Below are 13,081 nucleotides of genomic sequence, written 5' to 3' on the forward strand. Positions count from 1 at the left end.
CACAAATACTCCCTCTCCCTCTCCCTTGTTCCCTTCCCCTCCCCCTCATCTCCTTCACCACCCCATCCTAGCCCATTCTAACACAGACCTCCCCTTTTCCTCCTCTTAAAAAGTACACCTGCAAGGTCGTTTGCCGTTTTGTGCCTGAGTCAGAAATCAGACACTTTTCTTCCCCGATTAATTAAGGGTCTCTCTGTAAAACGAGGGGTTGGTGTCTAATATAGGTCCTGCCCCGCTATGCGGGAGACCCCTTCAGTTATAGATTGTAATTTGTTCTAAAGTTCTCTCCTTCTGCAAAAGTATACGCACTTCCTGAATACCGTTGGAACAAACCAGGAAAAGCATAAATACGGCAAGATGTTTCTTTTTAGCACCTTACGTTAAGAAAAGGCTTTTATTAACAGATGGACATCGGTGGGGTCGTTTTGTTTTGGTATCTCTACAGAAAAGGCCCGAGGGAATTGTTATCACGTGGAACTGGAAGGCAGGTTCAGTTGGTTTGTGGGGAAGGAAGCCAGCCCAGGCCGGTCCCCCCTCCCGCCCCCACACACCCAGAATGAGCGTTCTTAGGAGGGAGAATCCGGAGCCCACGGGGCGCGATCCAGCCTTGAGCTGCTTGAGCTGGGAGAGCAGTCAGGAGAGTTAGGAGAGAGCTAGCCCAAAGTGAAGGAGAGGCAGGAGAGTTAGGAGAGAGCTAGCCCAAAGTGAAGGACAGTCAGGAGAGTTAGGAGAGAGCTAGCCCAAAGTGAAGGAGAGGCAGGAGAGTTAGGAGAGAGCTAGCCCAAAGTGAAGGAGAGGCAGGAGAGTTAGGAGAGAGCTAGCCCAAAGTGAAGGACAGTCAGGAGAGTTAGGAGAGAGCTAGCCCAAAGTGAAGGAGAGGCAGGAGAGTTAGGAGAGAGCTAGCCCAAAGTGAAGGAGAGGCAGGAGAGTTAGGAGAGAGCTAGCCCAAAGTGAAGGAGAGGCAGGAGAGTTAGGAGAGAGCTAGCCCAAAGTGAAGGAGAGGCAGGAGAGTTAGGAGAGAGCTAGCCCAAAGTGAAGGAGAGGCAGGAGAGTTAGGAGAGAGCTAGCCCAAAGTGAAGGAGAGGCAGGAGAGTTAGGAGAGAGCTAGCCCAAAGTGAAGGACAGGCAGGAGAGTTAGGAGAGAGCTAGCCCAAAGTGAAGGAGAGGCAGGAGAGTTAGGAGAGAGCTAGCCCAAAGTGAAGGACAGGCAGGAGAGTTAGGAGAGAGCTAGCCCAAAGTGAAGGACAGGCAGGAGAGTTAGGAGAGAGCTAGCCCAAAGTGAAGGACAGGCAGGAGAGTTAGGAGACTGCTAGCCCAAAGTGAAGGAGAGGCAGGAGAGTTAGGAGAGAGCTAGCCCAAAGTGAAGGACAGTCAGGAGAGTTAGGAGAGAGCTAGCCCAAAGTGAAGGACAGGCAGGAGAGGCGGGTGCCATGGACAGAACAGCGCGGGAACAAGCTGTGAAGACGCAGAGGGAACCGTACTCTCACTTTATAGTCTTGGGGGAACTGGATTTGCTGCCTCAGCCGAGATCTGTGCGCTCTGAGGAGGAGGTGCTCCAGGTTCTTTTGTCTCAGGGGACAAACTGCAGGTTGGGGACCCTGGCCTGACTTCGGGGAGGGAAGGCCTCCGCATGAGGTGTCTGTGCAGTCCAGGAGCTAACTGCAATTCTGTTTATTCCGGCGGTCGAAGTGGGGGGCGTGTTGAGCATCCTTAGAAGATTTGAAGAGCATTTTCCTCGGCCAATCTCTGGATTCGAGGTCTGAAAGAACGAACTCAGAGCACAAAGAGGGAGAAAAAGAAAAGCTCACTCAAAATTGGAGACAAGATAATTAAAAAAAAAAGTTAATACTGGGGCAGAAGTTAGCAATCTTACTTTTGCACACCAATACCAGGGGAGAGCGCGGACGCAGTCCCCACTGCCACAAATTCCGCAGTCGAGTTTCCCGCACTTGGGGAAATCGCAGGGGTCAACACACCCCAGGTGCAATGGCTGAGCCTCGCCCTGGGAAAACCACCTGCTTGATCATGGTGTCTCCCCTGCCAGGTAAGTATGCTCGCCTCCCCTCCACACACCGCTCAGACACCCCGGACCTGCGCTCTCAACGCACGGTCACTTCGCCGCCAGCGATCGCGGGCCTCCCCGGACCCGCGCCCGGTTCCCGCGCTCCGCTGTCACCCGCGGACCCGCGCTCCCTCCCACGCCGCGCGTCAAATCCCTCGCGTTTCCGCAGCGGGTGCGGACCGGCAGCCCCTGCGCGCCCCTCATCTGCATAGACCACGCCCATATTCTTGACAAGGATGACGTCCCTGTCCCCAGCTAACGGGAGCCCCCCACCTCGGAGAAGGTGGTGTCACCTGCGGGGTCCTTCTCTGCACCTCCTCTGCATAGACCACGCCCCTCGCCTTCGCGCTGTTGGCTTGGTGAACTTTTTTTTTTCCCCTTGGTTTTCTCTGTGTAAGAAGAGCTCCGGATATTTGGTAGGAATTTGTTACACACTCAGCATTTTTCACTTCCGTATTGGAGTCCAAGCATTCATAGAGGAAGAGTCATTGCCCTGATTCGTTTGAGTCTTGCTTCATAAGGACACTCAGACAATATCATCGAAATGCTTGGTGATGACAAAACATCCACAGATAGAAAGTAAAATACAATAGTGTGTGAAGAAAATGTCCACCATAATTTTCTTCCCCTGTATTCATGGCCTGAAGACTGCTCCCTACAAAGACTGCTCCTACCAAGATTAGTTCAACCCATCTCCTTGGTCCAGCTGCGCACCATAAACACTGCCTCCTTGTTTATCTGGGTATAATAAGGCCGCCTTCCTTTTCAACGTGATGAGCTTCCTGGCTTCTCCCTCAGAGTCCACTCCACAGGATCCCAGCTTCTCTGGGTGTCTGTGTGTCTGTCTTTCTTCATCTCCTTGCCATTCCAGTCTGGCCAAATCCCCAGAGCAGCACAAGGATGCAGCCAAAACCCTCGCTCAAAATAGCCAACCAGAAGAGCAACAGAGTTTCACGCAGGTTTACCCTTCCTTCTTCACAGAACCGCTGTCATTTCAACTCGGGCTATTTGTCCGGCCTCCAGCACAGCGGTTCTCAGCCTTCCTAACCCTTCAGCACAGTTCTTCATGTGGTGGTGACTCCCAACCATAAGACTATTTTCGTTGCTACTTCACAACTGTAATTTTGCTACTGTTATGATTCATAATGCAAGTATGTGGTTCCAATGGGGGTCGTGACCCATGATTGAGAACCACTGCTCTAGAAACTGCCATTTATTATATTTTGATTTTTCAAAAATATTATGTAGTAGGTAGCCATTCCAGCTTTGATCTGGAAGTTCCAACCCCCATTGAGACTTTGGCAACTGTCATGCCTACAAGGTGGGGCCAAGGGAGGCGCCTGGAGACCCGAGATCTGGATGGGCCAGCGCTCTCTCTCTGTTCCGGGACCCTGGACAGTAGAGGAGGTGGGCCAAGCAGAGCTCCAGAGAACACCGCTGGACTGTGATACACCTTCCCCAGACCCCGCGACCTACCTATCCCTTAATTTGTAAGTTATGCCATTAAATAAATCTCCTTTTAACTACGTGGAGTGGCCTTAATAATTTCACCAATATCATTATCCACACTAAAATTAAAAAGAGCTAACTGCTTTTAGTTTCAAGAGTTTCTAGGTCAGAAAGGAATTTCGGCAGGCCATAATTCATTTTTCATTTTGAAGACTCCATTGCCAGAGGCCCTCCTCCGTTAACTGCTGGTTAAGTAGATCAAAAACCTCCCCTCCCACTAAGGATGTGAAGGATGGATCAAATCGTTTCAGTTGCTCCTTGTTTCCACTGTTCCAAGTCCCAAGAAAACACCTTCATGGTTTGTTTTCCAACTGATGCAATTTACCATCCAAGAACTCTTCCTAAGCTTGTAGCTCAGACTCGGCTTGCCTTAAACATTACGGGCTCTACGAGAAACAATGTGCACGTATTTTTAATATCTGGTCTCTGAAGACAGCCTGCTACTTAAAAGATGAGAATGCAAGGAGCTGGAGAGATGGCTCAGGGTTTAAGAGCACTTCTGGCTCTTGCAGAGGACCCAGGTTCAGTTCCCAGCACCCACATTGGGCAGCTCACAACCACCTGTGGCTCCAGAGGGATCTGATGTCTCTGGCCTCCATGGGCACCTGCACTCATGTACGTGCACATGCCCACACATACCTACACCTAATTAAAAGTAAAATTAATTATTTCTTTAAAATACGTATACTTGTAATCTCAGCACTCAGAAGGCTAAAACAGAATGATGGAAGGATCAAAAGTGTGGGCTATACAGAAAAAAAAAAAAAGGGCAATCAGGGGACAGTCACAAGGACCGCTGCCAGACCCAACATTAAATTATGCAGGAACCTGCAGTGGAGGGTCCATGATGGCTGGGGTGCCCAAACATGGGTATCTTGATATGACTTAGTCTAAGATAATCCTTACAGTTGGAAACAATCCCAGTATTATGACATGGTTCAGGCATAACCCCAGAGCATCTGGAGGACACAATGGTGGAGAATTACTCTATCAGTTAGTTCACTAAAGTCCTTCAGTAAGCAGTCTTCCCATGCTTTTGTACAAGCTCCAGAGTTGCTTTGACAGCAGGGCCAATTTCCTGTACTGGTCCAGCTCCTAACCCTACCCTGGGAAAGATGAGCACCTGCTGAGAAGCCTTGCTTCCACTTTATTTTCTGCAGTGCATACTCAAAGATAATAAGCACGAAGGCACTAGGAATTGATCCTTAATAAGTCAGTGATATGGAAAATTTCAGAAAAGCCATAAAATATACCACCTAAAATTGCTCAGGAAACAATAAGGGTCTGGAAGAATTTTGCCTAGAAAGAGGTTTTCTTAGTGTCAGCTAAACATTCAGGATTACAAGAGGCTCATGGACCACACATGATACCGGTCAATTAGAAAGATGCAGCATAAGAACCACAGCTCGCTTTAAAAGCAGGGGAGGGGCAACATCAGGAACTGCTTCCAGGGTGGCAACGGTGGGGGGGGCGCTGGTGGTGATGGTTGCTCATCCATCCCTCACCTGCCACAATGGGGGCGGGGGTGACAGCTGAAATGCTTGCTTGGAAGCTGGTTTAGAAATGCCTGGTCCCACGGGAGCCATAATCTCTGGAAGGGACATAACAGAGCAGCTTCCAGTGTCCACACAGGTGTGAGCAGCTTACCTGCATCTCATACTCAGAAACTTTAAACACACCCTCTCACCAGGGGCTGTGCCTTTTCCCCTGAGCCAAGTGCAGTCTGTCAGTCAGGAGTTAAGGTGCCAAAAAGATCCAACTGTTATGACCCAGACTGCCTCCATCTTTGGCTTGAAAGCCATCTTATAGTAAAGACATACTAGGCTCGTTCCTGTTTATGATCAGACTTCATTTTCTCCAGGATGGGCTATACCCCAGCTGTAACCTTAACCTGTGACCTACAAATGGCTCTGTACTGCCTGTCCAGGGGATGGCAACCACGCCTTTGTTCAAAAGTTAAAACCGTGTTGCAACCCTATCTTTGTTTCAAAGGGTAACATGACTACCTTCTTATGACCACCTTGCAATCATGTCTTTGTTTCCGGAGGTTGTTCTGAGTAACTTGTTATGCTTATGTTCTGCTTCTGTAACCCCACATATTTTGCCCACTAAATCCCCCCATTTGGAAGCCCCCTACCCTTGAGCTATAAAAACCGTGTCTTCTCACATCCAATGCTGACCTCTTGAACCCCACCTTAGGGAGAGGCTGCCTGTGTACACAAAGAAAAAAGCTTGCTTTAATTAATTGCTTGCTTTAATTATAATTAATAGCTTGCTTTAATTAATTTGGCTATGGTGATTTGGGTCAGTGGTCTTTCTCCTTGAATCTTTGGGATTAATACTCTGAAAGTCATCGGTCTGGTTATCACGCAGAAAAAGGAAAGGGTTTTGTTAACACCGTACATACAAGCTACTGGAACAAAAAACAGATTTAGAGGGTCGAATAGAAATTACTAAATGAAATTAAAAGAACAAAATCAACAACTCAGTGGCAGAGTTTACCAAAAGAGCAACCCTCTTGAGAGTCAGTGGAGTGGAGGCTAAGGAAGAAAAAGGAAATCCAAGACGCAGAGCAGAAGACAGAGCTAGACACACCCTAAGAAGTAGCAGATAGGGTGAGAAGGAGGAAAGAGAGGTGTATTTGAAGACGTGTTTCCCAGTGTTCAGCACCAGGAGAGCACACACACACACACACACACACACACACACACACACACACACATACACACACGTGTGAGTGTTATAATAACAAATTTTTTTCTTTTATAATTTAATTTAATTTTACATATCAGCCACGGATTCCCCTGTCCTCCCTCCTCCCGCCCCCCACCCTCCCCCCCAACCCATCCCCTATAATAACAAATTCAAAAATATAAGTCAACAGATCTTACAAGACTTTACATCAAACAAGATAGAGAGAAATTCATAACTCTGCCCACCACAGTAAAACGTTGGAAAATCAAAGACAAAAAAAAAATAGTGAGGAAGGTATCCAGTAAAAAAAAATTCAAGTGGATTGGAGAACCATTGACTTCTGAACGGCAAAAATGCAAGTGTGTTCAATAGACTGAAAGGAAATAATTACCTCTTAGGATTCTATGTACAGTAAAGATAGACTTCAATGATTAAAGGAAAATAATGATACTTTCATGGGGTGTGGGGAAGACCTGAAACAATTCATCACCAGCAGACAACAGATCGACATGAAAAAACTTCAATGCTGCTTCTCACAAAAAAAAGGGGGGGAAGGTCTGATATGGATCGATAGCGACACAGAATGAAGTGACAGGCAAGATGGAAGTAACCCGCGTGGATAGATCTAAAGCAGAACCATATCTTTGTCAGGGTTTCCACTGCTGTGATGAAACACCGTGACCAAAAGCAAGTTGGGGAGGAAAGGGTTTATTTGGCTTACATTTCCATATCACTGTTTGTCATCGAAGAAAGTCGGGACAGGAAGTGTAGCAGGGCAGGACCTGGAGACAGGAGGCCATGGAGGGTGCTGCTTACTGGCTTGCTCCTCATGGCTTGTTCAGTCAGCTTTCTATTAGAACCCGGGACCAGCAGCCCAGTGGTGGCCCTACCCACAATGGGCTGGGCCCTCTCCATCAATCACTAATTAAGAAAATGTCCTATAGGTCTTCCTACAGCCAGATCTTATAGAGACATTTTCTTTTTTGATGTTGTTTTTTGTTTTTAGGGGTTTTGTTTGTTTGTTTTTGTTTTTCGAGATGGGTTTTTTTCTCTGTGCAGCCCTGGCTGTCCTGAATCTCACTCTGTAAACCAGGCTGGCCTCGAACTCACAGAGATTCATCAGGCTCTACCTCCCGAGTGCTGGGATTAAAGGTGTGCACTACCACTGCCTGGCCTAGAGACATTTTCTTAATTGAGGTTCCTTACTCTCAGATGACTTTAGCTTGTGTCAAGTTGACATAAAACTATCCAGCACATATTAACTATATAAAAATACGTGAACAGTTTCCTAGCATATATGTTAGCTTTTCATCACTGTGACAAAATGCCTGAGACAAACAACGAGTAAGGAAGAGGAGTTTATTCTGGTTCAGTTTAATTATCTAAGATGTGTTGCTTTTGTTTAACTAGGTAAAGATGTGTTGCTGTTTCACCTTGCCTGCCTAAGTCACCTGATTGGTCTAATAAGAAGCTGAATGGCCAATAGCCAGGCAGAGGAGGGATAGGCAGAGGAGGGATAGGCAGAGGAGGGATAGGCAGGGCTGCTGGTTAGAGAGAAAGGAGAAAAGGAGAGCCGGCCAGCCAGCCAGGAGTGGGTGGCAGCCAGCCAGACACCCAGGAAGCAGGAAAGCAGGATGGACAGTATGTAGATGAGGTAAACGAGCCTTGAGGCAGCACATAGATTAGTAGAAATGGGATAATTTAAGTGAAAAAAAAAAGCTAGCTGGAAACAAGCCTAAGCTAAGGTCGAGCATTCATAATTAATGTCTCTATGTCATGATTTGGGGCTGGCGGTCCAAGAAAGCCTGCCACAGACCTGTAGTGGCGGCACTGTGCATTATAGTGAGTGGGCAGTGTGGAGGAAGGCTGTTTACCTCATGGTGCCAGATGAACAAAGAAGCAGAGAGTCTGGGTCCCGGTGTCTCCATCAAGGGCACAGCCCTGGTGTCTTCCTCCCACTAGATCCTACCTCCTAAAGGTTCCACCAATAATGCCACAGGCTGGTGATCAAGTCTTTAACACATGGGATTTGGGAAGATATTCAAGGTCAAAACTATGGAGAGTTAAAAATATTTAGATCTATGTTAAATAATAACAGCATATAGCACATATGCTGAGTAAGACTAACTGTGATAAAAGCAATATAAGGTTGTTACTTTGTCTGGCATAAGAATAAGAGTATTAATTATCAGTATAAGTAATTATAGGTTAACAACTCGGGGTTTTACGTGCGTGCGTGCGTGCGTGCGTGCGTGCGTGCGTGCGTGCGCGCGAGCACCACATGCATGCAATACCGTGAGTCCAGAAGGCATTGTATCTCTTAGACCTGGAGTTAGAGGCGACTGGGAGAAACCATGTGTATACCAGGATCCTCTGGGTCCTCTGCAAGAGCAAGCAGGTGCTCTCAACTGCTGAGCCATCTCTCCAGCCCCACTAAAGCAGGTTTTAAAGTAACCACTAAAAGAATGGAATCAAAAGAAGAAAAAAGTGAAAGCAAAGAATATAGAAGAGTAAAAGCCTCAGTGCTATCATAGTTAAAAGAACCAATCCAAAGCAGACAAGACGTAAACAGAAATAGAGACAGAGCAAGGACAAATAGGAAGAAAAGTAAAGATGGCAAATTTAAAATCAATTTAATTACCTTAACTGTAAAGAGTGCCAGATTCATTCAGCAAATAAACAAATAAATAAATATTACTAGGTTCATTCTATTATGTATTTGTTTTTCACTTTGTATATGTGGAGTCCAGAGGACAGCCTTGGGTGCTGTTCCCGTGTTTTTGAGGCAGGGTCTCTCATTGACCTGGGGCTCCCCTGATAAAGCTAGGCTGAAACCACCCCCCACTACAGCTGGCTTTTTAATGTGGGTTCTGGGGATCAAATTCAAGTCCTTCATGCTTATGAGGTGAGCACTTTAGTGAGCTTTCCTCAAGCCCCGGGAAAACTAGATTTAGCTCTTTGCTATACTCAGGGTCTCCTGGTCCCAGTTACATCAGAAAGTAACAAAATATTGGGAACAAAATGAGAGAAGGTGTTCACTTTAAAGTATTAACCAAAAAGGAGTTACATTAAAGATGCTGGGCGGTGGTGGTGCACACCTTTGATCCCAGAACTCAGGAAGCAGAAGCGGATCTCTGTGAGTTTGAGGCTAGCCTAGTCTACATAATGAGTTTCAGGACAGCTGGGGCTACACAGAGAAACCCTATCTTGAAGCAACAACAATAACAACAACAAAATAAATAAATAAAGGTGTCAAAGCAAAGAGGAGGACTTCAGATTATATCTCTTGTGGAAAATAATAATTCCTTTCCAGATGCCTCTCATGACAATTATCATAGATAGGAATGTATATTAATTTCTGAGTCTGTTCGAAAAGGAGCTTTAATGTTTTCATCTTCTTCTTCCACCCAGAAAGGTGTAATCAATTCATAAACAACTAGTGATTTTTATTTTAAAAAATGTTTATGTAAGTGATTATTGTCATGTTACTCAACTTACGATGATGCGTGCACCACACTCTGCCTAAGATCAGAACGTCCCTCTGCAAATCTCTAAGATGATAATAATGATAAAATAATGGCGATTAGTCGTTGAGCATTGTTTAGACAGCCTTGAATGCTCAATCATTTTCTCCTGCCTTCCTAGTGATGTGATTGCAGGTTTGTGCCATCCTCAACCCAGAGCCCAAGTTTTTAACTGCCTGGTGGAAACCATGAGAAAGATCCCACAATGGCATCGATTCTGACACAAGGATGGATGGCAGTGCATGGGTGGAACTATTTGTCATTGTGACAATACCCGAGGATGGATGGCAGTGTATGGGTGGAACTATTTGTCATTGTGACAATACCCAAGAGAAACAGTTTTGAGGAGGTCAGGTCTTGTTGAGTTCACAGTGTCAGTCCACAGCAAGAGGGCTTGTTGCTGTGGCCTTACTTGAGGCTCAGCATCATCGTGGGGACCGTGCAGTGAGAGGTCCAGCATCACTGTGTGGACCGTGTGGTGAGAGGCCCAGCATCATCATGGGGACTGTCTAGTGAGAGGCCCAGCATCATCGTGGGGACCGTGTGGTGAGAGGCCCAGCATCATCGTGGGGACTGTCTAGTGAGAGGCCCAGCATCATCGTGGGGACTGTGTGATGAGAGGACCAGAATCATCGTGGGGACCGTGCGGTGAGAGGCCCAGCATCATCGTGGGGACCGTGCGGTGAGAGGCCCAGCATCATCGTGGGGACCGTGCGGTGAGAGGCCCAGCATCATCGTGGGGACCGTGCGGTGAGAGGCCCAGCATCATCGTGGGGACCGTGCGGTGAGAGGCCCAGCATCATCGTGGGGACCGTGTGATGAGAGGCCCAGCATCATCGTGGGGACCTTGTGATGAGAGGTCCAGCATCATTGTGCAGACTGTGGTGAGGCAGAGCAGCTCACCTGTCTGCAGACAGGAAGAGGAAAGGCCAGTGCTCAGATACTCCTTCAGGATACATACCAGCAACTTCTTCCAGTTAGGTCCCATCTCCTTAATGTTCTAACACCACCCAAAATAATGTCACCATCAGGGCACCAAGGCTAAGACACATGAGCTGGGGTGGAGAAAGGTATTTTATACTCAGACAACAACATGTCCAAACAGCCTTCTGCTGCTCAGAGCTTGCCTGCTCTTCTCTCTCTCCACCCACCATATATCAGCTGCTCATATAGATGGTTTCTTGATACCAACTGCCTCCCTCATCACTGAACCAACAGTATCCAGAAATAGTGGAATCTTTAAGAGGCAGTCTCTAGCGACAGGTTTTCAGGTCACTGGAGGCATGCCTTTGAGTGGGATAGTGGGATCCCAGTGGCTTCCTCTTTTCCTGGCTGTGTGGTAAAGGATTTTGTTTTGTAGATGCAGAGACCATGATATCTGGTCTCACCACAGGTCCAAAAGCAACAGAAACAATCAAAAATGGTCTAAAATTTCTGTGATAGTTTTTTGTTTGTTTGTTTGTTCTTTTGGGTTTTTTTTTTTTTTTTTTTCTGACACAAGCTGGAGTTATCTGGGAAGAGGGAACCTCAAGCGAGAAAATGCCTCCTGTAGGCAAGTCTGTGGGGCATTTTTCTGATTAATGATTGATACCGGAGGGCCCAGTCACCCCTGGGCCTGGGTTGTGTAAGAAAGCAGGCTGAGCAAGCCAGTCAGCAGCATCCTTCCATGGTCTCTGCTTCAGGCCCTGCCTCCAGGTTCCTGCCCCGACTTCCCTTCATGAAGGACTGACTATATGCTGTAAAATAAAATAACCCTTTTCTCCCCAGGTCACTTTTAGTCATGGTGTTTATCACAGGAATAGAAACCTAAGACAACTTCTAAAAGTGTGCATTAAAAATAACATGGTTTCCTTATGTTGAATTTTCTTCACTGTTTGTTAAAGTACTTGAAGCCGAGTAACACAGCTATATCAGTAGATACAGTTTTGTTTTAACTGTAGATGTGCCCAGACTTGTATTGCAAAATCGTCACTTGGGATACAATGTTGCAAATGGACCAGACTAGGCAAAGCTGGCTATAGAGAAGCCTGTTTTTGAGCGATCTATATTTAATGGATATAAGAAGTAATGTAGGACAGAGTGCAGTTGATGGGGCACTGAGTCTGTAAAGAATCCGGTAAACCTAAACAACTAAACTAGAAACAAATTGCAGTGTTGAGAGATTGGGACTGTCTATCTAAGGAAAATGGCAAATTCTGGGTCAGACAAAAAGATGAGTGTTAATGAGAGCACATAGACCAGGCAGGGATAGAGACAGGTTCCTGTGATGGACTAAAGCTCTCACAACAGTGTACTGCTCGTAGGGGATCACGGTGCTGACGTGGAAGGTGGCATGGGATACCAACCTTGGATACACTGGTGTGTGCCGTTGCGGAATTTGACACTATAAAGTGCATCTGAGGTCTCCTCTACGTTTAGGAGTTGAGTGCAGGAAGTATAAGTTTGTAGGCTGGGAAATAAATGCAGTTCAGTCAATGCATATGGCCCTTAGGTGTTTGCCGAAGCTGTCTGTGTCTTAGGGGTGGGCAAAGGGCCCCTTGGCTAGGTCAGCCCGAAGCCGGAGTTTCTTGCCGAGCTCAGGTTTGTGATTCAGTCTGCACCCGAGTCCAGAACCTGCTGCCTTGGCTTGCCAGTGACAGAAACACAATTCTGCAGGTGACTCTTGTCTTTTCAAAGTCAGGAGGACTCCTGGACCCAGAGCCTGTGACAGCTGTTCTATTCCGTTTTCTTCCTCCTAAAGGATTGAGGCAACAGATCTCTCCAACACTTAAACTTTGTCAAAATAAAGATAAAACAGAAGGCACATACTGTTGCTACAATAATTAGGAGACTGATCAACTCAACAAACATCACATAACATAATCAACTATAAAAACTAACTCTTCAACCCAAGATTTGATTAAGCCTGTTTGCCCCTATATTTCCTTTAATTTTAATTCTTCTCATTTCTCCCTTGATTAGACTTTTACCCAGGTCACCACCGACAGACTGGTCACCTCACAAACACTGAAATAAACACTAAGGCAACCATTTGAAATTAAAAATTAAAGATTGGGGATCAGACATAAGAGGTTCATGCAACCTAAAAGCTATTTTTCAGGTTGAGTTGGATCAGGCAAATCAGATAATTATGGTTTCTTCTAGTACAATGCTTGTGTTTTTGGTTTTTTGTTTTGTTTTTAAATGGTTTGGATGGCTAGCTACCTTTTAGCCAACACCAAGACCAAATCAAAGCACAAACCCTTTTTGAAGAAATTAGGTCTTCCTACCCTTCAACTGGGGTAGGCATGAA

At 46.3% G+C, this 13,081-nt stretch overlaps 1 non-coding gene across 1 annotated transcript; it reads right to left on the minus strand.

The window, feature by feature from the left end:
* Positions 1–1,890: 1,890 nt before the first annotated feature.
* Positions 1,891–2,052, minus strand: LOC128106820 (U1 spliceosomal RNA). Its single transcript, XR_008216867.1, has one exon. It is a non-coding gene; the product is annotated as a U1 spliceosomal RNA (small nuclear RNA).
* Positions 2,053–13,081: the final 11,029 nt, after the last annotated feature.

The sequence above is a fragment of the Peromyscus californicus genome, unplaced genomic scaffold (assembly GCF_007827085.1).
Source record: "Peromyscus californicus insignis strain IS unplaced genomic scaffold, ASM782708v3 Scaffold_9__1_contigs__length_137607984, whole genome shotgun sequence".
NCBI classification, from domain to species: domain Eukaryota; kingdom Metazoa; phylum Chordata; class Mammalia; order Rodentia; family Cricetidae; genus Peromyscus; species Peromyscus californicus.